The sequence below is a fragment of the Delphinapterus leucas genome, chromosome 2 (assembly GCF_059928025.1).
Source record: "Delphinapterus leucas isolate spDelLeu-1000000601 "Yukka" chromosome 2, BTC_Dleu_Yukka2, whole genome shotgun sequence".
Lineage (NCBI taxonomy): Eukaryota > Metazoa > Chordata > Mammalia > Artiodactyla > Monodontidae > Delphinapterus > Delphinapterus leucas.
The window spans coordinates 157,183,649-157,205,988 of record NC_143130.1 but is presented as its reverse complement, the minus strand read 5'-3'; positions in this window follow the sequence as shown (position 1 = coordinate 157,205,988).

Here is a 22,340-nt window from a genome sequence, read left to right as displayed (position 1 = left end):
TCATTAATCATTAGAGAAATGCAAATCAAAACTACAATGAGATATCATCTAACACCGGTCAGAATGGCCATCATCAAAAAATCTAGAAACAATAAATGCTGAGAGGGTGTGGGGAAAAGGGAACACTCTTGCACTGCTGGTGGGAATGTGAATTCATACAGCCACTATGGAGAACAGTATGGAGTTTCCTTAAAAAACTACAAATAGAACTACCATATGACCCAGCAATCCCACTACTGGGCATATACCCTGAGAAAACCATAATTCAAAAAGAGTCATGAACCAAAATGTTCATTGCAGCTCTATTTACAATTGCCAGGAGATGGAAACAACCTAAGTGTCCATCAACAGATGAATGGATAAGATGTGGCATATATATACAATGGAATATTACTCAGCCATAAAAAGAAACAAAATTGACTTACTTGTAGTGAGGTGGATGGACCTAGAGTCTGTCATACAGAGTGAAGTAAGTCAGAAAGAGAAAGAGAAATGCCGTATGCTAACACATATACATGGAATCTATGAAAAAAAAATGTCATGAAGAACATAGGGGTAAGACGGGAATAAAGACACAGACCTACTAGAGAATGGACTTGAGGATATGGGGAGGGGGAAGGGTAAGCTGGGACAAAGTGAGAGAGTGGCATGGACATATATACACTACCAAACGTAAAATAGATAGCTAGTGGGAAGCAGCCGCATAGCACAGGGAGATCAGCTCGGTGCTTTGTGACCACCTAGATGGGTGGGATAGGGAGGGTGGGAGGGAGGGAGATGCAAGAGGGAAGAGATATGGGAACATATGCATATGTATAACTGATTCACTTTGTTATAAAGCAGAAACTAACACACCATTGTAAAGCAATTATACTCCAGTAAAGATGTAAAAAATAAATAAAATGCATCACCAGAAAAAAAAATAATAATAACTGAAGCCCACTTGTTGCCTGGCTTTGTGCCAGGACTTTCATGCATCTTAGCTCTCATCCTGGAAACAAAGTAGGCACTATCATTAGCCCCATTTTACAAATGAGAACACTAAAGCCCAGATAGGTTGGGTGACTTGTTCAAGGCCACACAGCCTAGCAAATGTCAGTCACTTTAGCTCAAACAAGCCCTGTGCTCTTTCCACTAACTTATACTGTCTCTTCCTTATCCACTTAAACAGGGGTTGGGGTGGAAGAGGAGTGTTAAAATGGGAGATCTCCTGATGTCTTTTCTTGCCGTCATCTTTTTAGGAAGAAACTCAATGACCACAATTCTACCCTTACGCGTCTTTGAAAATGAAGATTAGGCATTTGTTAACACAGAGGAGCTTAAAGTTGATTTATTCCTTTCTTTTTCTAGCGCAACCAACATGATGAATGATATTAATGTGCAAGGCGCACTCCCATGGCAAAGAATCTCCAGAGAGCACAATCAGAATGCAAGTGGGTAGAAGTGATGTTTTAGCAATAACCCTGAATCTGATCTAATTTAAATTTCTAGTAAATGTTTGGCAAAATTTCAGTATATGAATTATTATTTACTGACATATTACATGTGATTGATCATGACACATCAACATGTCCCCGCACCAAGGTTGATTGATATCTGCTAGTTTAAAAAGCACCAGGGAAGTCCACCCTCACATACACATTTCCTTTAGAGTCAGTAAAACACAATGCCTGATATTACACCTTTTAAGATTTGGTTGAGTTTTTAAGAATTTTGGAGTTTCAAGATGAAAAATGGAAATGCCATCACGCTGTTATTACTTAACAAATTAAAGAATAATTTCCAATTTAACCAGCCTCTTGACCTGCATCATGGAACAGATGTATGGATCAGTGGTGCCAGAAAGCCTGGGCAGGCTAAAGAATAAGGAGAACCAATGGAAACCATCACTTCCTTTGCATTCTTCTTGGGAAATGGCCTATATCCACTTAATCATCAGCAGTCTGAGCTAGAGAAGAGTTTTTAGTCAATGGGAGCAGGGCTGCTCCAGACACACATGGGAACCTTCCCTTTGGAAATGGAAATCAGAGCTCCTCACACACAGGTTCCCAGTCTCTCATTTCAACATCATCAAAATTTAACATCTTTCCATAACGGCCAGTTGCATTATTCATTTTGTTAAAAAGACAACCTCCAAATCCAAAACTACAAAAGAATAAAGACATAACTTAACCTCTTCTGTTTTCTTCTAAGACACACGTTTGTTTTCCTTGCACGGTGTTAGAAAGAATATTCTTCTCTTTCTCCAGGATCAACAACATTCTATCATTGGCCCTTAGTGATATTTCATTCTGAGTTTCTACTTCAGCTACATAATATATACCTAAGATGTACACATAAAGGGAAATAATCACTGGGTTTCCTTTAAAGGTGGGAGATTTAAAGTTCAGCTAGATGAAATGATTTGCCCAAGATCACAAAGCATGGCGACTATCCAAGTCAAGGGTTCTCTCCTCTGAGCCACACATCTTTGGAATAGGGCAGCTGTGTGACATTTCCCACCTCCTCTGCACCCTGTTGCACTAGTGGAGACAGGATGAAGGATGCTAAGGGATAGTATGAGCATGTCTGCAGTCAAACCAAAAAATATAAATAAATGAACTAGAACCAGAAGACCTGGGCTCTGGAACCAATTTTGTCCCTTCTTAGTTGTAAACCTTGGGAAAGTCACCAATCCATTACATGACTCAATTTTCCCATTTATTAAAGAATGATCTTAAAAACTCTGCCTTGCCCAATGTACAGGGATGTTACCAAAATATAAATTAAAGCTTTTTTTAATTTATTCATTTATTTAGTTTTAGCTGCGTTGGGTCTTCGTTGCTGCGCACGGGCTTTCTCTAGTTGCAGCCAGCGGGGTGCTACTCTTTGTTGCGGTGCACGGACTTCTCATTGCGGTGGCTTCTCTTGTTGCAGAGCAAGGGCTCTAGGCACGTGGGTGTCAGTAGTTGTGGCATGCAGGCTCAGTAGTTATAGCTCACGGGCTCTACAGCGCAGGCACAGTAGTTGTGGTGCACTGGCTTAGTTGCTCTGTGGCATGTGGGATCCTCCCGCACCAGGGCTCGAACCCGTGTTCCCTGCATTGGCAGGTGGATTCTTAACCACTGCACCACCGGGGAAGTCCCTAAATTAAAGCTTTTTAAAAGTTGACCCTTACAGTGCTACTTACTTTGTGCTCAGTATGTACCAGGCACAGTACTAGCCACTTTATATCTGTTATCTTATTAACCCTCACAACAGTCCTTTGTGGTGGATGCCATTAGGGTCTCCATTTTACAGATGAGGAAATAGAGACACAGAGATTGTAGGTGATTGCCCAAGACAACTCAAATTGGTGAGTGTCAGAGTTAAGGGATGAGCCCTTAACAGCTCCAGAGCCTGTGCTCTTGACTGCTCTTGACTGCATATATAATAGGCTGCATAGGGATCTGAAAGGACAAATGGATGGCTTTGATGGATGGCTGGAAGGTGGGATCCAGAGACATTAAGCAGACTGTCACCCCCCCCAAAAAGGAGTTAGCTGTTCCAAGTCTAAAAAATGCTGGAAGACACTCCCTGGACCACCCCTTCTGCCGATGTCAGAAAACTGGCCCACAGTTTTAAAATGTCAGCATCCAACTCCCCTCTGTTCAAGCTCCTGGTGCTCTGAGCATCCTGAAGGTGAAAAAGCTTAACAATCAAAGATGATGCTGGAGACCTCGAATCACAGACTAGCAGCCAGAGCTGCTGTTCCCCCGTGTAGCTAACTTGGAAGATTCAGAAGTGCAGAAGCTTTTGTTTGACAAAGTGTGCAGATGTCATGAGAATTTTACTTTTATCATTTCCTTGGGAGGCCAGATTCTGGAGCCTCTGTCCTACACAGAGCCCACCCTAGCCTGTTTCCAGCCATGCCTCTCTGTGGGTAGACCAGGGAGGGCAGTAGCACGCAAGTGGAGCCCTGAGGACGAGAACCCAGCAGAAGGCTCCTGTCCCAGCTCGCCCACCACACACCCAGCGGCACTTCACTGGGTCCTGACTGCCAAGCCGAGTAAGCTCAACGTGTCCTCTCTTCTTTTCTCGTGAGCAGCTTGGTTGTCTTCCTAATAAGCCCTTCATTAATTAGGAGGAGGTGTCAACATGCCAACAAAATTAGCAGTTTCAATATCTCCCTAAAGTGTGAGTGTTTCAAAGAAAACGAAGGCTTGGTCACTCCCTGGTTATTTTTATTCTCTGCCACCCACCTGCCTTTTGGGCAATCTGTTCCCATCAGAGAGCACCCTTCATCTCGCTCTACACACTCTTCTCTCCCTGCCTTTCGGGTTCTTTTTTTAAAATGTTACGTACGTCTTTTCGCTTCTTTTTTCAACCCTGATAAATCCCAAAGAGGGTGCACTTATCCACTCTCTCCCAACCCTACTGCCTGATAAAAAGAGTTAATAAGCCAGTTGCTGTGGGCACAGCTAACCTGGGGGCTTATATGGACCATGAGTTTAAAGATAAATTAAACGGGTGATGAAGAAAGAAAAGGAGTGAGATTTAGATAAGTTGGCCAGGGCACGGGGAAGTGAAGAAGGGTAGAGATATAGAATTTGTGACAGAGGGCTTCCCTGGTGGCGCAGTGGTTAAGAATCTGCCTGCCAATGCAGGGAACATGGGTTCGAACCCTGGTCCGGGAAGATCCCACATGCCACGGAGCAACTAAGCCTGTGTACCACAACTACTAAGCCTGCGCTCTGGAGCCCGCGAGACACAACTACTGAGCCCACGTGCCACAATAACTGAATCCCACGCGTCTAGAGCCCGAGCTCCACAACGAGAAGCCACTGCAATGAGAAGCCTGCGCACCACAATGAAGAGTAGCCCCCACTCGCCGCAACTAGAGAAAGCTTGCACGCAGCAACGAAGACCCAACGCAGCCATAAGTAAATAAATAAATAAATAAATAAATAATAAATAAATAAAAGAATTTGTGACAGAGAAGCTCAACTCCCAATACTTACCAAAATTGGAACTTTTAACCATGAAATCACAAGTGTTCCACCTCCTCCAAGACCAAACACCATTGTCAGGCCTCCCATGGATGAATAACCTTCCTGGATTCTTGCTGATAGAAGCCTTTTCTGAAACTCTTAGATGGGATGGGTAGATGGGACTGGGGCCCCCCAGTAGGAGCAACAAAGCTTCTGGAGCTAAGGTTGGGAGGCAAACACAATCTGTGGACCCCTGAAAAGAGTAGGCCTGGAAATTCGTGGGGACTGCAGAGGGGCTCACCAGCCAGTGCTCTGGTGTTTGGAGGAGCAGATGAAAACAAACCCCAGACAGCCAGAGCCTCACATTCTGTACTCTTGGGCTCCCCACACTAGCCACTAGCTCTTCTGTATCAGGTGCTCAGTACACGGTGGTTGAATGATATCCAAGTATACCAAATACTTATTTGGGATCTGAAAACATAGACAAGGGATGGAGTAAATAATCCAGACTTATAAACAGTAGCCCCCCCACCCAAAAAAAAAGCTCTGCCTACAGACATTTTACAGTCCATGTGGTTAAGAAGAATAATAGTATTTATTTCATAGGGTTGCTGTGGAGATTAATTCAAATAGTCCTGAGAAAGTGAATTCACAATAAATGTTACATATTTTTATTTCCTGACTCCATGCCAGTGTCTGACCGAGTTTGGAGGCAGGTGTGTGGGGTTCTGAGTGGGAACAATGATGCTGACCAGCCATTCTGCCTTTCTGAGATGTGCTCCAAGGCCCAGGGGTGTTTGGGCCCCTCTCCTCAATCATCATCCTGTGCGTTTAGAGGGGGTCAGGATTCTGTCCTGTTTCCCAAGGGCAGGAAGAGAAGAAACAACTGTTAACGCCTACCATGTGCCAGCCAATCTGCCGATGGCTCCCTGTTATTTAGGGAAGGTATGATCTTCCACTTCTAGCAGATATAACTGAGGATCCACAAGTTTTAATAGCTCAGCCAAGACGAGTCCATTAGTAAGTGGTGAAGTTAGGACTGAAATCCAACTCTTCCTGAATTAAAATAAAAATATTCTGGGACACCCCACACAAATATCACTCCAAGTCCCAATGCTGACCTTTCTAATCCAGCATCACTAAGGGCAGGGCCTGGCTTTTTAAATGTTGCCCGGGGTATCATCACCAACTAGGCATGTCTGGGAACCTCTGAGCTGCTTGATCTCCAAGGGCATTTCCAGCCCTAATATTCTATTATGAGGAGAAAATGTCTCTCTTAGCAGCTAGAATGAATTTTTTCTTCTTAGGGAGAGACTTGCCTTTGTTAACACAAAAAGGTGCTTTGATGAGCCCACTTACAGAAAAGAAAGAAGTGAGAGCTCCAGGGAGGAATGGAAGGGGATAGAGGAGGGTGGGGGGGGAGGACACAAGGGGAGAGGAAAGACGGGAGGAGGAAAGTGGGGAAGAAGGTAGAAGGCAGGGAGAGGGAGAGGAGGCTTGTAAAGGGAAAATAGAAGAGGAAGTGAGTGTAGAATTTCTTTCAGAAATCAGTAAGAAGCCAAGTTCTGCATGTGGATGAGAAAGGGGGCAAAAGAGAGAAAGCGTACATAGAAGGCGGAGAAAATAAACTGTAAAGGGGTTTTAATTTCATAGGTTCATTCATTCATAAATTAGCATAAAGCAAATCTTGATCCTTCAGCTGAAACCAAGAGAGGCTTAGACTGGCCCTTCTCTGGTGACACAGGGCCCTACGTTTGCCTCTATTGCACTATAACATTGATAAGAGCCTCATTAACTGAGTGCTAGGAGCCATGCATGTATATGCTCTCATATAAATTATCTCATCTCTCTTTAACCATCCTATGAGATAGGTCTTCTATAGGACCCTTATTATATGGATAGAGAAATGGAGGAACACAGAGGTTAACAAGTTACACAGGTCATTGACACCTAATTAGTGTTAGGACCAGAGTTTGAATCCAATCCATTCAGACCCTGCAACTCTCATGCTCCACCATCGCACTATATTGACTCCTAAAGGCTTTACATCTCTTATCTCATTTATTTCTTATAACAAAGTGACAGTATAGGTAAGATACACATTACTGTCCTCATTTTACAAATGAGGATACTGAGACCCAGAGAGGTCCCATGAACTACTTAATGTCACATAGTTGGTACATGAATGGAACTTAGACTTGTCCCCCAAATCTCCAAATCCAGATATCCTCTGCTACCTCCAGTCTAATCCCCAGGCCATGCAAGGCTGTCCTCAGGCATCTCAGACAGAACTCTGAGTCCCTTCCATACAGCAAGCTGAACCTTACTAATAATGGCCTGCTCACCCCAAAACATCTCCCCAACTGATGCTTACCTGAAACTCTGGCATAGTTTTTTATTTTTTAAACTATTTCTCTGGTTTTCTTTTAAAACACAATTGCCATCAAAAGAGTAGCTATTTAGGGCTTCCCTGGTGGCACAGTGGTTGAGAGTCCACCTGCCGATGCAGGGGACATGGATTCGTGCCCCAGTCCGGGAAGATCCCACATGCCATGGAGTGGCTGTGCCCATGAGCCATGGCCGCTGAGCCTGCGCGTCCGGAGCCTGTGCTCCGCAACGGGAGAGGCCACAGCAGTGAGAGGCCCGCGTACCGCAAAAAAAAAAAAAGAGTAGCTATTTGAACCTCCCTAATAATTGTGTGTGAGTGACTTTAGTAGGTAGTCTCCTTTGGGGCACCAACACCTCAGTTGCACCATGGGTGTACAAAGGGGTGACTGTCAGGGAGAAACCAAGAGAAACAGAAGGTCATGGAGGAGGAAGCTTACAGGACCAATTCCACCTTCTCCTTTAGGAAGGATTCCTAGAGGTTCCTACTTTACTAAATTGTCCAACAGGGAGAATAAGGGTGATAAAGGTAAAGGCAATGGGACCAGTTTGATGTTCAAATAAGATCAAAATAACAGACAGAGAAGGGGATTAGGCCCAGGATGCAAGGAAGAAATGTATTATAGTCTCAAAGTTCACCAAGCATCCACACAGCAGCCCCATTCAGAGACAAGAGCTGGAAGGTTAATGGAATTAGAAAAGAAAAGGTAAAATTAGATAGCAAATTATAAAAAGATATGACCAACATCACTGCTAACAAAGCATTGCTTAGTTCATTCATTTGTTTATTTAGAAAATACTCACTGGGGTTACAGTGGACCCCACTGATGGCTCACTGGGGTCACCCACTATTCTAGAGCACACTGATGAGGCACTGACAGTCTGACAGAGGCAACAGACACATGAACAGATAATCACCTGCATCGATGTGGTAAGCTTGTAGCAGTTTGTGAAGGTGGGGGGGTGGATACCTAACGTAGACTGGGAGTGTGGACTCAGGAAAGGCTTCCCAGGGGAGATGACACTGGAACTGAAGCTTAAAAACTAAGAGTGAGCAAGTGAACAGAGAGATAGGAGGAAGGGCATTCTGGAGAAAGGGAATACCAACAGCAAAGCATAAAGGTGAGAACTCAAAGTAAGTTTTGTTTGGATGAACAAAGACCTACTTTCTAGGTGTAAGACATGGTCCTGGATGTTGTGCAGAGTTAAATCAGCGAAGAAGGCAAAGAGGATGGAACTTGTTAGGTTGGACCTGGCTTCTCTGAATGAAAAAAATAAAATGTATTACGGTTTACAAAAAACAAAACAAAATCCCACCCTCAAATCTTTCCCCTTAAGGAATCACCCTTGTTCCACTGAGTAGAGTCTAGTGGAGCTGTCCTAAGGGCCTTTCACCTCCCTAGCCAAGGGGCAGGAAATGATCCAAGCTAAGGCAATCAGATACTCCCTCTCTAGAATTTGAATCTTGAGAACTAAAAATGGCTACTTATTGATAGATAGACAAAGCTATTTGATTTTATATACTTAGCTTGTAACCAACCAGTCTACCAAATTATCTTATTCAGTTAGCAAGTTAACTATAGTACTTAAATTTCTTGACATATAATCAAAACATCAGCAAAAAGAGATGGTTTTAATTCTTCTGATTTTTATACCAGTTATTTTATTTTCTTGTTTATTACCTTGGAGGTTCTAGCAAATATAATGGTTATTATTGGTAACATGGGCATCCCTGAATACTTTCTGATCTTATTTGAAATGATTTCCATGTTTGTCAGATTTGCTGTTGTTTTTAGTAAATAATCTCTATGTAGCTAAGCAATCATCTCTTATATCCATTTTACCTAGATTTTACGAAGAATGACTGCTGAAATTTATTAAATGCTATTTCAGCCTGTATTGAGATGATCATTTTTTCTCTTTTAATTAGTTAATAAAAAAGATTATCTTGATAGTTTTCTTCATATTGATTGCATATAAAATAAATATACAGGGCTTCCCTGGTGGCGCAGTGGTTGAGAGTCCGCCTGCCGATGCAGGGGACACGGGTTCGTGCCCCGGTATGGGAAGATCCCACGTGCCATGGAGCGGCTGGGCCCATGAGCCATGGCCGCTGAGCCTGTGCGTCCGGAGCCTGTGCTCCACAATGGGAGAGGCCACAACAGTGAGAGGCCCGCGTACAGCAAAAAATAAATAAATAAATAAAATCAATAAATATACAAAATCAATACCTTTTGTCTACCTCAGTAATAATCACAAAAAATAGAAATGAGAAAAGTATTTTATTTACAATATCAATAAAAACTTTAAAATATTTATGAATAAATTTAACTTAAATATGCAGAGAGCAACACAAAAAAAATACAAAATATCACTTGAAAATATAAAATAATATCTAAATGAAGAGAAAGTGTACTATGTTTTAAATGAGAATAGTAAACGTGAACATGCCAATTGTCCCAAAATTAATATTTAATGTAATATAATTTCAATAAGAATCCCATCTGATATTTTAAGTGAATAAAATTGAACATAACTTCTAGAAGAATGAATGCCTGAAAATAGTCAATAAATTAACGAAAAAAGATCTAGGAGGGAGGATTGGGGATTGGACTATAAAATAATAATTATCTATTATAAAGCTACTATAATCAAATCAATAAGGAATTATTATACGAATAGATGAATGGATCAGGGAACAGAATAGAGAATCTAGAAAGAGACTCTGGTATATATTAGAATTTAGTAAATGACAAAATAAGTAATGAATTTAGTGTGAAAGAATGGATTACTTAATAAATGGTCCTGGCTCACTGGTTAGCCAAGCAAGAGTCACTGTGGTAAGAGTGTGGATTTCAGTGCCACATTCTCTGGGTTTAAAACCAGTTTCACCACTTTATCCACTATGTGACCTTTAGACTAGTTACTCAGCTTCTCTGTGCCTCATTTTCCTCATCTGGAAAATGGGTTTAAGTAAGAAACTATGATTTGAGTTGTGAAGAACAGGGGTTAAAATAGTTAATACATGTAAAGTGCCTATGTAATAATGTAGTAATACTCAATAAGTATTACCTATTATTATTATTACGATTATCGTTAGGAAGAAAATTAATATGAACCTCCAGCTTACACTAAACAGAAAAATAAATTTCCAGGTGGAGTTAAGATTTAAATATAAAAAGTAAAGCCAAATTGAAAAAAAATCGACAATCTAAAAAACTAATCACACTCCTTAGAGATGGGGATGGGAGAAACATTCTCTACCAAGACTGGAGACCCGGAAGCTATAAAATTTTAAAACAGACACATTTAAGTACATAAAAAAGCAACATATTTGATGGCAAACTATACCCCAAACAAAATGAAAAAGTAATAGACTTTGGAAAGACAAGAAAAAGGACAAACATCGCCACTGAAGAAATGAGCAGAAATTACGAATAGTCCCTTCACAGGCATGCTCGGCTAAATGGATTACAAACAAAAGGAAATATGCGCAGATTCACCAAGTCTGAGAAATGCAATTAAGATAACAATGAGCTAGCTCTTGATACTCTTCAGACTGGCATAATTAAAAAGAGCAATAGCCCCATTACTCTTTGGGGTGCATGTAAAGCATGCTCTCACACTGCTTGAGGTAACACTTCTGAGTGGTACAACATTTTGGAAAGCAATACAGTAACATCCATTCATATTAAAAGAACATATCTCCTTCTCTTCATCAACCCACTCCTGCACTATACCACAGAGATAAAAGCACCAGTGCAAATGCACAAGGAGTTACTGCAACATTGTACATGGTAGAATGAAAAGCTGGAAATGAATTTACAATCAATAGGGGAATAACACATATGTAATAAAGCCTCACAATGGAATATTATGCACCCCTTAAAAAGTCAATTAGAGGTAACAGCACCAGAATCATAACTGCTGAACAATCATCAACAGGAAGACACTAGAACTCACCAAAAAAGATACCCCACATCCAAAGACAAAGGAGAAGCCGCAATGAGTTGGTAGGAGGGGCACAATCACAATAAAATCAAATCCCATAACTGCTGGGTGGGTGACTCACAAACTGGAGAACACTTATACCACATAAGTCCACCCACTGGAGTGAAGGTTCTGAGCCCCACATCAGGCTTCCCAAGCTGGGGGTCCGGCAACAGGAGGAGGAATTCCTAGAGAATCAGACTTTGAAGGCCAGTGGGATTTGGTTGCAGGACTTCAACAGGACTAGGGGAAATAGAGACTCCACTCTTGGAGGTCACACACAAAGTAGTGTGCACATTGGGACCCAGAGGAAGGAGCAGTGACCCCATATGAGAATGAACCACACCTACCCGCTAGTCTTGGAGGGTCTCCTGCAGAGGTGGGGGGTGGCTGTGGCTCACCATGGGGACAAGGACACTGGCAACAGAAGTTCTGGGAAGTACTCCTTGGTGTGAGCCCTCCTACAGTCCGCCATTGGCCCCACCAAAGAGCCAGGTAGCTCCAGTGCTGGACTGTGTCAGGCCAAACAACCAACAGCGAGGGAACCCAGCCCCACCCATCAGCAGACAAGGGGATTAAAGTTTTACTGAACTCTGTGCACCAGAGCATCACCCAGATCTACCCACCACCAGTCCATCCCATCAGGAAGCTTGCACAAGCCTCTTAGATAGCCTCACCCACCAGAGGGCAGACAGCAGAAAGAACAACTACAGTTCTGCAGCCTATGGAACAAAACCCACATTCACAGAAAGACAGACAAAATGAAAAGGACCAGATGAAGGAACAAGATAAAACCCCAGAAAAACAACTAAATGAAGTGGAGATAGGCACCCTTCCAGAAAAAGAATTCAGAATAATGATAGTGAAGATGATCCAGGACCTCGGAAAAAGAATGGAGGCAAAGATCGAGAAGATACAAAAAAATGTTTAACAAAGACCTAGAAGAATTAAAGAACAAACACCTAGAGGAATTAAAGAACAAACAAACAGAGATGAACAATACAATAACTGCAATGAAAAATACACTAGAAGGAATCAATAGCAGAATAACTGAGGCAGAAGAATGGATAAGTGACCTGGAGATAGAATGGTGGAATTCACTGCCATGGAACAGAATAAAGATAAAAGAATGAAAAGAAATGAAGACAGCCTAAGAGAGCTCTGGGACAACATTAAATGCAACAACATTCGCATTAGAGGGGTCCCAGAAGAAGAAGAGAGAGAGAAAGGACCCAAGAAAATATTTGAAGAGATTATAGTCAAAAACTTCCCTAACATGGGAAAGGAAATAGCCATCCAAGTCCAGGAAGCACAGAGTCCCACGCAGGATAAACCCAAGGAGAAACATGCCAAGACACACAATAATCAAACTGACAAAAATTAAAGACAAAGAAAAATTATTGAAAGCAACAAGGGAAAAACGACAAATAACATACAGGGGAACTCCCATAAGGTTAACAGCTGATTTCTCAGCAGAAACTCTATAAATCAGAAGGGAGTGGCATGATGTATTTAAAGTGATAAAAGGGAAGACCCTACAACCAAGATTACTCTACCCGGCAAGGATCTCATTCAGATTCGATAGAGAAATCAAAAGCTTTACAGACAAGCAAAAGCTAAGAGAATTCAGCACAACCAAACCAGCTCTACAACAAATGGTAAAGGAACTTCTCTAAGTGGGAAAAACAAGAGAAGAAAAGGACCTACAAAAACCAACCCAAAACAGTTAAGAAAATCATCATAGGAACATACATATCGATAATTACCTTAAACGTCAATGGATTAAATGCTCCACCAAAAAGACACAGGCTCCATGAATGGATACAAAAACAAGACCCATATATATGCTGTCTACAAGAGACCCACTTCAGACCTAGGGACACATACAGACTGAAAGTGAGGGGATAGAAAAAGATATTCCATGCAAATGGAAACCAAAAGAAAGCTGGAGTAGCAATATTCCTATCAGATAAAATAGACTTCAAAATACAGAATGTTACAAGAGACAAGGAAGGACACTACATAATGATCAAGTGATCAATCCAAGAAGAAGATATAACAATTATAAATATATATGCACCCAACATAGGAGCACCTCAATACATAAGGCAACTGCTAAGAGCTATAAAAGAGGAAATTGACAGTAATACAATAATAGTGGGGGACTTTAACACCTCACTTACACCAATGGACAGATCATCCACACATAAAATTAATAAGGAAACACAAGCTTTAAATGACAATAGACCAGTTAGATTTAACTGATATTTATAGGACATTCCATCCAAAAACAGCAGATTACACTTTCTTCTCAAGTGCACATGGAACATTCTCCAGGATTGATCACATCTTGGGTCACAAATCAAGCCTTGGTAAATTTAAGAGAACTGAAATCACATACAAGCATCTTTTTCGACCACAACGCTATGAGATTAGAAATCAATTACAGAGAAATAAACGTAAAAAACACAAACACATGGAGGCTAAACAATACACTACTTAATAACCAAGAGATTACTGAAGAAATCAAAGAGGAAATCAAAAAATACCTAGAGACAAATGACAATGAAAACACGATGATCCAAAACGTATGGGATGCAGCAAAAGCAGTTCTAAGAGGGAAGTTTATAGCTATACAAGCCTATCTCAAGAAACAAAAAACATCTCAAATAAACAATCTAACCTTACACCTAAAGGAACTGGAGAAAGAAGAACAAACAAAACCGAAAGTTAGCAGAAGGAAAGAAATCATAAAGATCAGAGCAGAAATAAATGAAATAGAAACAAAGAAAACAATAGCAAAGATCAATAAAACTAAAGGTGGTTCTTTGAGAAGATAAACGAAATTGATAAACCATTAGCCAGACTCATCAAGAAAAAGAGGGAGAGGACTCAAATCAATAAAATTAGAAATGAAAAACGACAATGTTACAATGGACACTGCAGAAATACAAAGCATCATAAGAGACTACTACAGGCAACTCTATGGCAATAAAATGGACAACCTGGAAGAAATGGACATATTCTTAGAAAGGTATAACCTTCAAGACGGAACCAGGAAGAAATAGAAAATATGAACAGACCAATCACAAGTAATGAAGTTGAAACTGTGATTAAAAATCTTCCAGCAAACAAAAGTCCAGGACCAGATGGCTTCACAGGTGAATTCTATCAAACATTTAGGGAAGAGCTAACACCCATCCTTCTCAAACTCTTCCAAAGAATTGCAGAGGAAGGAACACTCCCAAACTCATTCTATGAGGCCACCATCACCCCGATACCAAAACCAGGCAAAGATACTAAAGAAAATTACAGACCAGTATCACTGATGAATATACACGCAAAAATCCTCAACAAAATACTAGCAAACAGAATCCAATAACACATTAAAAGGATCATACACCATGATCAAGTGGGATTTATCCCAGGGATGCAAGGATTCTTCAATATACGCAAATCAATCAATGTGATACACCATATTAACAAATTGAAGAATAAAAACCATATGATCATCTCAATAGGTGCAGAAAAAGCTTTGGACAAAATTCAACACCCATTTATGATAAAAAAACCTCTCCAGAAAGTGGGCATAGAGGGCACCTACCTCAACATAATAAAGGCCATATACAACAAACCCACAGCAAACATCATTCTCAGTGATGAAAAACTGAAAGCATTTCCTCTAAGATCAGGAATAAGACAAGGGTGTCCACTCTCTCCCCTATTATTCAACATAGTTTTGGAAGACCTAGCCAGGGCAATCAGAGAAGAAAAAGAAATAAAAGGAATACAAATTGGAAAAGAAGAAGTAAAACTGTCACTGTTTGCAGATGACATGATACTATACAAAGAGGATCCTAAAGTTGCCACCAGAAAACTACTAGAGCTAATCAATGCATTTGGTAAACTTGCAGGATACAAAATTAATGTACAGAAATCTCTTACATTCCTATACACTAACAACGAAAGTTCAGAAAGAGAAATTAAGGAAACAATCCCATTCACCATCGCAACAAAAAGAATAAAATACCTAGGAATAAACCTACCTAAGGAGGTAAAAGACCTGTACCCAGAAAACTATAAGACACTGATTAAAGAAATCAAAGATGACACAAACAAATATAGAGGTGTACCATGTTCTTGGATTGGAAGAATCAATATTGTGAAAATGACTATACTACCCAAAGCAATCTACCGATTCAATGTAATCCCTATCAAATTACCAGTGGCATTTTTTACAAAACTAGAACAAAAAATCTTAAAATGTGTATGGAGATTCAAAAGACCCCGAAGAGCCAAAGCAGTCTTGAGGGAAAAAAACGGAGCTGGAGAAATCAGAATCAGGTGTCTGACTTCAGACTATACTACAAATCTACAGTAATCAAGACAATATGGTACTGACACAAAAACAGGAATATAGATCAATGGAACAGGAGAGAAACTTAAAAGCTTTTGAAAAGCAAAGGAAACTACAAACAAGATGAACAGACAACCTTCAGAACGGGAGAAAATATTTGCAAACGAATCAATGGACAAAGGATTAATCTCCAATATTCATAAACAGCTCATGCAGCTCAATTTTTGAAAAAACAAACAATCATCAAAAAATGTGCAGAAGACCTAAATAGACATTTCTCCAAAGAAGACATACAGATGGCCAAGAAGCACATGAAAAGCTGCTCAACATCACTAATTCTTAGAGAAATGCAAATCAAAACTGCAATGAGGTATCACCTCACACCAGTTAGAATGGGCATCATCAGAAAATCTACAAACAACAAATGCTGGAGAGGGTGTGGAGAAAAGGGAAACCCCTTGCACTGTTGTTGGGAATGTAAATTGATAGAGCCACTATGGAGAACAGTTTGCAGGTTCCTTAAAAAACTAAAAATAGATTTACCATATGACCCAGCAATCCCACTACTGGGCATACAGCCAGAGAAAATCATAATTCAAAAAGACACATGCATCCCAGTGTTCATTGCAGCACTATTTACGATAGCCAGGTTATGGCAGCAACCTAAATGCCCATCGACAGATGAATGGATAAAGAAGATGTGGTACATATATACAATGGAATATTACTCAGCCATAAAAAGGAATAAAAAAGAGACATGGATGGATCTAGAGACTGTCATACAGAGTGAAGTCACAAAGAGAATAACAAATATCGTGTATTAATGCATATATGTAGAACCTAGAAAAATGGTACAGATGAACCAGTTTCCAGGGCAGAAACAGAGACACACATGTAGAGAACAAACGTATAGACACCAAGGGGGGAAAGCGGCTGGGGGGGTGTTGGGATGAATTGGGAGATTGTGATTGACATGTATATACTAATATGTATAAAGTGGGTAACTAATAAGAACCTGCTGTAACTAATAAGGACCTACTATATAAAAAATAAATTAAATTAAAAATTAAGAAAAGAATCAATTAGAGCTCTGCCTTTTTTCTTCTTTTTTTTCTTTTCTTTTCTTTTTTTTTTTTAGAGCTCTGCCTTTTGACAGCGCGATTTCCATGAGGTGAAGCTGAGCAAGAAAAACAAAACACATAAAGAGAAGCACAGGATGGATTCCAGAGCGTAATGTTCTCAAGGGGAAGAGGAAGAAGAGATTGCAGAGCGGCACACAGGCACATTCTATAGCACCAGTAATTTTCCAAGGGGTAGGTTCACCATGAATATTTGCTTTACCATTCTTTAAACCATGTAAATACATTTTTAAAACTCTTCTGTATTTATTCTATATTTCACAATAAAATTTTCTCTCTAGAAAGGAAATCAAGGTACCAAATAAGCACGTAATACCCCATTTTATAAAACACTGACCTGAAAAACATGTATATATGTCTATATGTATAAATTATATGAGTATAGAGAAAAATATGGCAGATATATAAAAGTTTATTTATATAAGCTGTCTTAGAGTGGAGTTAGGGGACCAATATAGGCAATGTGGGGAAGAGGGGAAATCACGCAAAAATGGAAAGGAAGACTGCACTTAGACAAATATGAATTAAATCATTGCATTTATACATTTATGTAAAATCATGTGTGTGTGGTTATGCATAGGTAATTAAGGATGAAGATTTGGAAGAGAAAGAAAAAGGAACAGAGGGATGGGTGCAAGGAAGGAAGAAAATAGTTGAAGTTCATTTCCATTCAGTCTCTAGCCTCCCAGTATATTCCCTTTTGCACTGGGTTCTGCTGCTTGCAACCAAAGGGCCTTAACTGATGCAAGTAGGAGTATCTCATAGGCTTATTCTCAGAGACCTCCTCCCTGCACATGCTTTCTTTTGATTCCAGAGCACAGGGTACCCATTAGCAGTGCAGCCTATTGCTCCTGTATGTCCTAGTTCTCCTAGACTCTCCATCTTCCTTCTAAATTTTACAAGAGAAGAGTCAGTTCATCAGTATCACGGAAGTCAATTTACATCTGTAGCAACGCCAATAAATCAATATTTAGAACTATTATTAAGGGAAAAAACAATGGAAATGAGTTTTTAAAATCAACTGGTCTCCACAGCAACCTGTGAAAGCGCAACAGCAAAAGCATGCTTAGCTGACAACTTGGGAACCCAACACCTACACCCAGAATCCCCATGCAGACTCTTGGGTGACCTCTCCCCAGTCATCTCTCCACTGCCACCTCTGCCCATGCTGTAGCTCAAACCAGCTGCAAGCAGAAGTTCCTTGTGGTTAAGATTTGTCAGGTCATACACGGGTATCCTCTCAATAAGATGGTGAAACTACAGAGCCCCCATCAGCATGTCTTGCCTTAAGCTGTCTTTTACTTTTCTGACGATGTGTTGCCAGGGAGCAGAATGATGTCATAGAAAACTCTGAGGGAAGAAGAAATTGGCTCCATGATGTTTTAACTGTGGGACCCTAGCCAATTCTCATAGATAGCCTCTGTGAGCCCTAATTTTCTTGTTTGGAAAAAGCAGGAATTCCACTATACACCCTATATAACCCAGAAGACTGTTTGAGAATCAAATAAAATAGCCTGTGGAAATATACTTTTCCCAATTTTACATTTCAATTCTCCACCACATTTCCTTATCCTTATGATCCATATGTGCCAACAGTGTGAAGATGAACATGGTCTCAATGAGGAGAGATAACTAGAGTGGAGAAGGCGTATCAGACACGTCTGTGCCCCGCCTCATGCCCACTCTGCCCACCTGTACATGCCAGTGACTGCTCCTGCTAACAGCTGTGTTTAGGTGTAACGCCACAGCACTCTGCCTCTGCTGCATCATGTATCTCTCATGTTGTGCCTTGGGGCTTCTCTGCCACCAACATGTGGGAAGCCTGCAGGAAGCTGCAGAGCTTATGAGCAAACCAGGACATATAAGAGAGTTAACGTCCCATGAGACAACTGTTGACTTCTGGGTCCCACAGCTCCAGGTCTGAGCCCACCTGGGGCCCCAAGGAGCACTCTCATTACAACTGATGTGATCAGTGCTCAAAAATATTCCTTCAGATTATCTTTAGCAATAAAATTTTTAATATTTTGAGAAGCCCTATTAAAATCCAAAAACTCATGACTTCTTCCCCAGAAAAAAATGCACGTAAACACAGAGTGTTTAATAAAATATCAGGAGGTTCGTGGACCCTGTGAAACCCATTCATGACCTCAGGTCACAACTGCATTAGCCCAGTTGGCCACATTAGACAGATTATAGGAAATGGAAATCTGGGCAAATTGTCTCCACTCTCCCCAGGGCTTACCTTGTCCTCAGCTAATCATAGACTACAGATCACCTTAAATCAGGGAGTCCAATTTTAGAGAATCCCTAATTGGAAGGACACTGATGTGTGTGTGCCCTTGAGGCTAGAATGGCCCTCAAAATCTCATATAAACCCAGACCTCCCCAGGAGGTCTCAAGCCCCAAATTTAGCCCTGGAATCAATGTGCTGACCCTCTTTCACCTACTCTCATCCTAAAACCTACAACATCCTTCTGATAAAGAAGGTCAAATAAGATTCTCATAGCCCCTACCAACCTAAGCACATTGACAGGTATCATTTTAGAAAAGATTTAATTGGCCCCGTCATTTTTTTTTTAGTTAATTTTTATTGGAGTATAGTTGCTTTACAATATTGTGTTAGTTCTTACTGTACATCAAAATGAATCAGCTATACATAAACATATGGCCCCTCTTTTTTGGATTTCAGGTCACCATGGCGTATTAAGTAGAGTTCCCTGTGCTGTACAGTAGGTTCTCATTCCTTGTCTATTTTATACATAGTATCAATAGTGTATATGTGTCAATCCCAATCTCCCAGTTCCTCCCACCCCAGCTCCCAGCCCCAGTCATCTTGATTCCAAGCTACATATTAAGCCTTGGACCAGACGAAACTAGTTCTGTTATAAAAAGCTCCCTACAGTAATAATCCAGGTATCAAGATCTATGCATAATAATTCTCCATAAGCATCACTGGGCTTGTCGAGGAGGCTGTGCATCTTCGTTTGAGTTTCTTCAGAAGTAAACTTTGAGACCAGGGTTGAAGTGCAAGCAATTTACTTGTAAGCAATTTACTTGTAAGATGTTGTGGGAGTGTGACACAAGGATAAGACAGCCCCCACCACAGGGTGCATTATCAATCCAGCTACCACTAAGGAAAAATGGAACGCGAACTCACTGAGGAAAGTCTAGGAGCTAATGAAGAACACCGCCAGCCTTTGATTAAGGGATGTTGAAGAAAGGGGCTGTTAATGCCTCTGCACTTCTGGCCTACAGCAAGGACTCAAAGTAGGGTCCAATGTCAAGGAAAAGCCCCCAGGCAGAGAAATGCACGTGCCAGCAGAAGTTGGGCTGGTATGCACTGAACTGGTAAGAATAAGGGGATATGGGAGGGACCCTGACAGCAACTGCTATCCCATAAAATACTCTCAGGCATCAAACTTTGCTCTAAAAATTAGGAATCATGAGCCTGATGGGAACATTAAGCAGAACAGGACACATACAGGATTCATACCATAAAAAAGTCATTTGGGAATGACACAAATCGCAGCTAAGTGCTACTCAGCATCAGTAGCATACCACCACAATTGGCATTTAGTTAGCTCCTACTAACAGAAAGATGCGGCACTCAGCAGCTAGGCACTTACACATACATTGTCTTATTTAACCCTCAGAACTGACCTATAAATAGACATTAATATCCCTTTTTATATACAGAGAGAGAGATTTGGAAAATGATGGCCCTCAAAGTTCAAATTGCTTTATCCAACATGATATAGCTGGTGAAAAATGAACACAGGATTCAAATGTCTAACCCCATCCTCTTTCAACTACATCATATCATCCTTTGGACATCTTAGTCACTTCCTGCCCTCCTTTTTCTCATAGAGAATATTCACTGCACCCTGACTATACAGCAGCCACTAAAGTAAGCACTAGCACATTAAGCTTCACAAAAACCCTGTGATGGGGACTTCCCTTATGGCGCAGTGGTTAAGAATCCGCCTGCCAGTGAAGGGGACACGGGTTCGAGTCCTCGTCCTGGAAGATCCCACGTGACGCGGAGCAACTAAGCCCGTGCGCCACAGCTACTGAGCCTGCACTCTAGAGCCCATGAGCCACAACTACTGAGCCCGCGTGCCGCAACTACTGGAGCCCGCGCACCTAGAGCCTGTGCTCCGCAACAAGAGAAGCCACCGCAATGAGAAGCCCGCGCACCACAACGAAGAGTAGCCCCCGCACGCCACAAATAGAGAAAGCCCGCCGCGTGCAGCAACGAAGACCCAACGCAGCCAAAAATACATAAATGAATAAATAATTTATATATAAAAAAACCTGTGATATGTGTGCCATCATTAACCCCTTTGTACAGTTGGAATAACTAGATCTTAGAAAACTAATTTCCTAAAATCACAAATTAGTAGAATGACAAATGTGGGACCAGAAATCAGGTCTTTCTAACACCAAAGCTCCGGCTCTTGATCCTTACACTATTTTGCTGCATACTCCTAACAGTAACACAGTTATGAATGGATGCATGCCTGCTGCTGAGTGTCTGTTGAAATCAACCTGCCATATAATCCAGAGTAAAACTAAACCCCAAATTCAATAGATCTTCTCCTTTCCCCTTCCCACACTCCCTCCAGGATTTCAGCCAGTAAACATTAGAGCAGCAAAGTGTCAGTTACCCTCATATTTGGCAAAAGCAAGGCAGCTCAGCAGTCTTTCCTACTTCAGGGGAAATTATTTTTTTTCAATTACAAGATAAGACAAACATTTCAAGGAACTGGCTCTTATTTCCTTGCATTATTGCTTTAATTTGCTCATTACACACAATTATTAAATGTGCTTTATTATGATTAGATGGTCTTTACTTATAACAAAGGAACAATCAGGTCTGCCCTTGTGTGCATTTGTTTGTGCACATACACATATGGTGAAGGAAGGGGGGGAAAACTAATCTTTAAAGTGCAACTATTGTTAATGTACAAACAACCATTTTCATTAAAAGTACATGTAATTGCCTACTACAAAAAATACTGCACAAATACAGGTTGGAGCACACCTGTTGCTGGTAAGTATCAAGTTTTTAAAAAGAGGAGAATCTAGGGGTCCTAGTGGAAAATAAAAATGCTACTCTTTATAAAGGAAAATGTAGTCCGGGAATGTTGAACAGGAATGTGGCATAGTGACCATCTCAGAATTCTGTATGAGAATCTGGTTTGGAACTTTACATTTTAAAGAGAAAGCAAGAACGTAAAGACTCTGAGGGATGCCTTGACAATCAGTCAAAGAAAACAGGATCTAGAAATTAAGGTTAAAGAAATGAGAATGACTGCATCTAGCTAGCTCTTGTGCAACACCTTTGCTCCCTACTGCCTTATAGAGTATTCTTTATGGATTGGGCAGCCACTCAAAAGCACATTTCATTCTTACCTCACTTTCTGAATATGATTATAACCTTCTCTAAAATCTTACTTTATAAAATTTACATTTGTATAAAATTCAGTGTGGCCTTCACAGATCCAGTGACATCTGTGA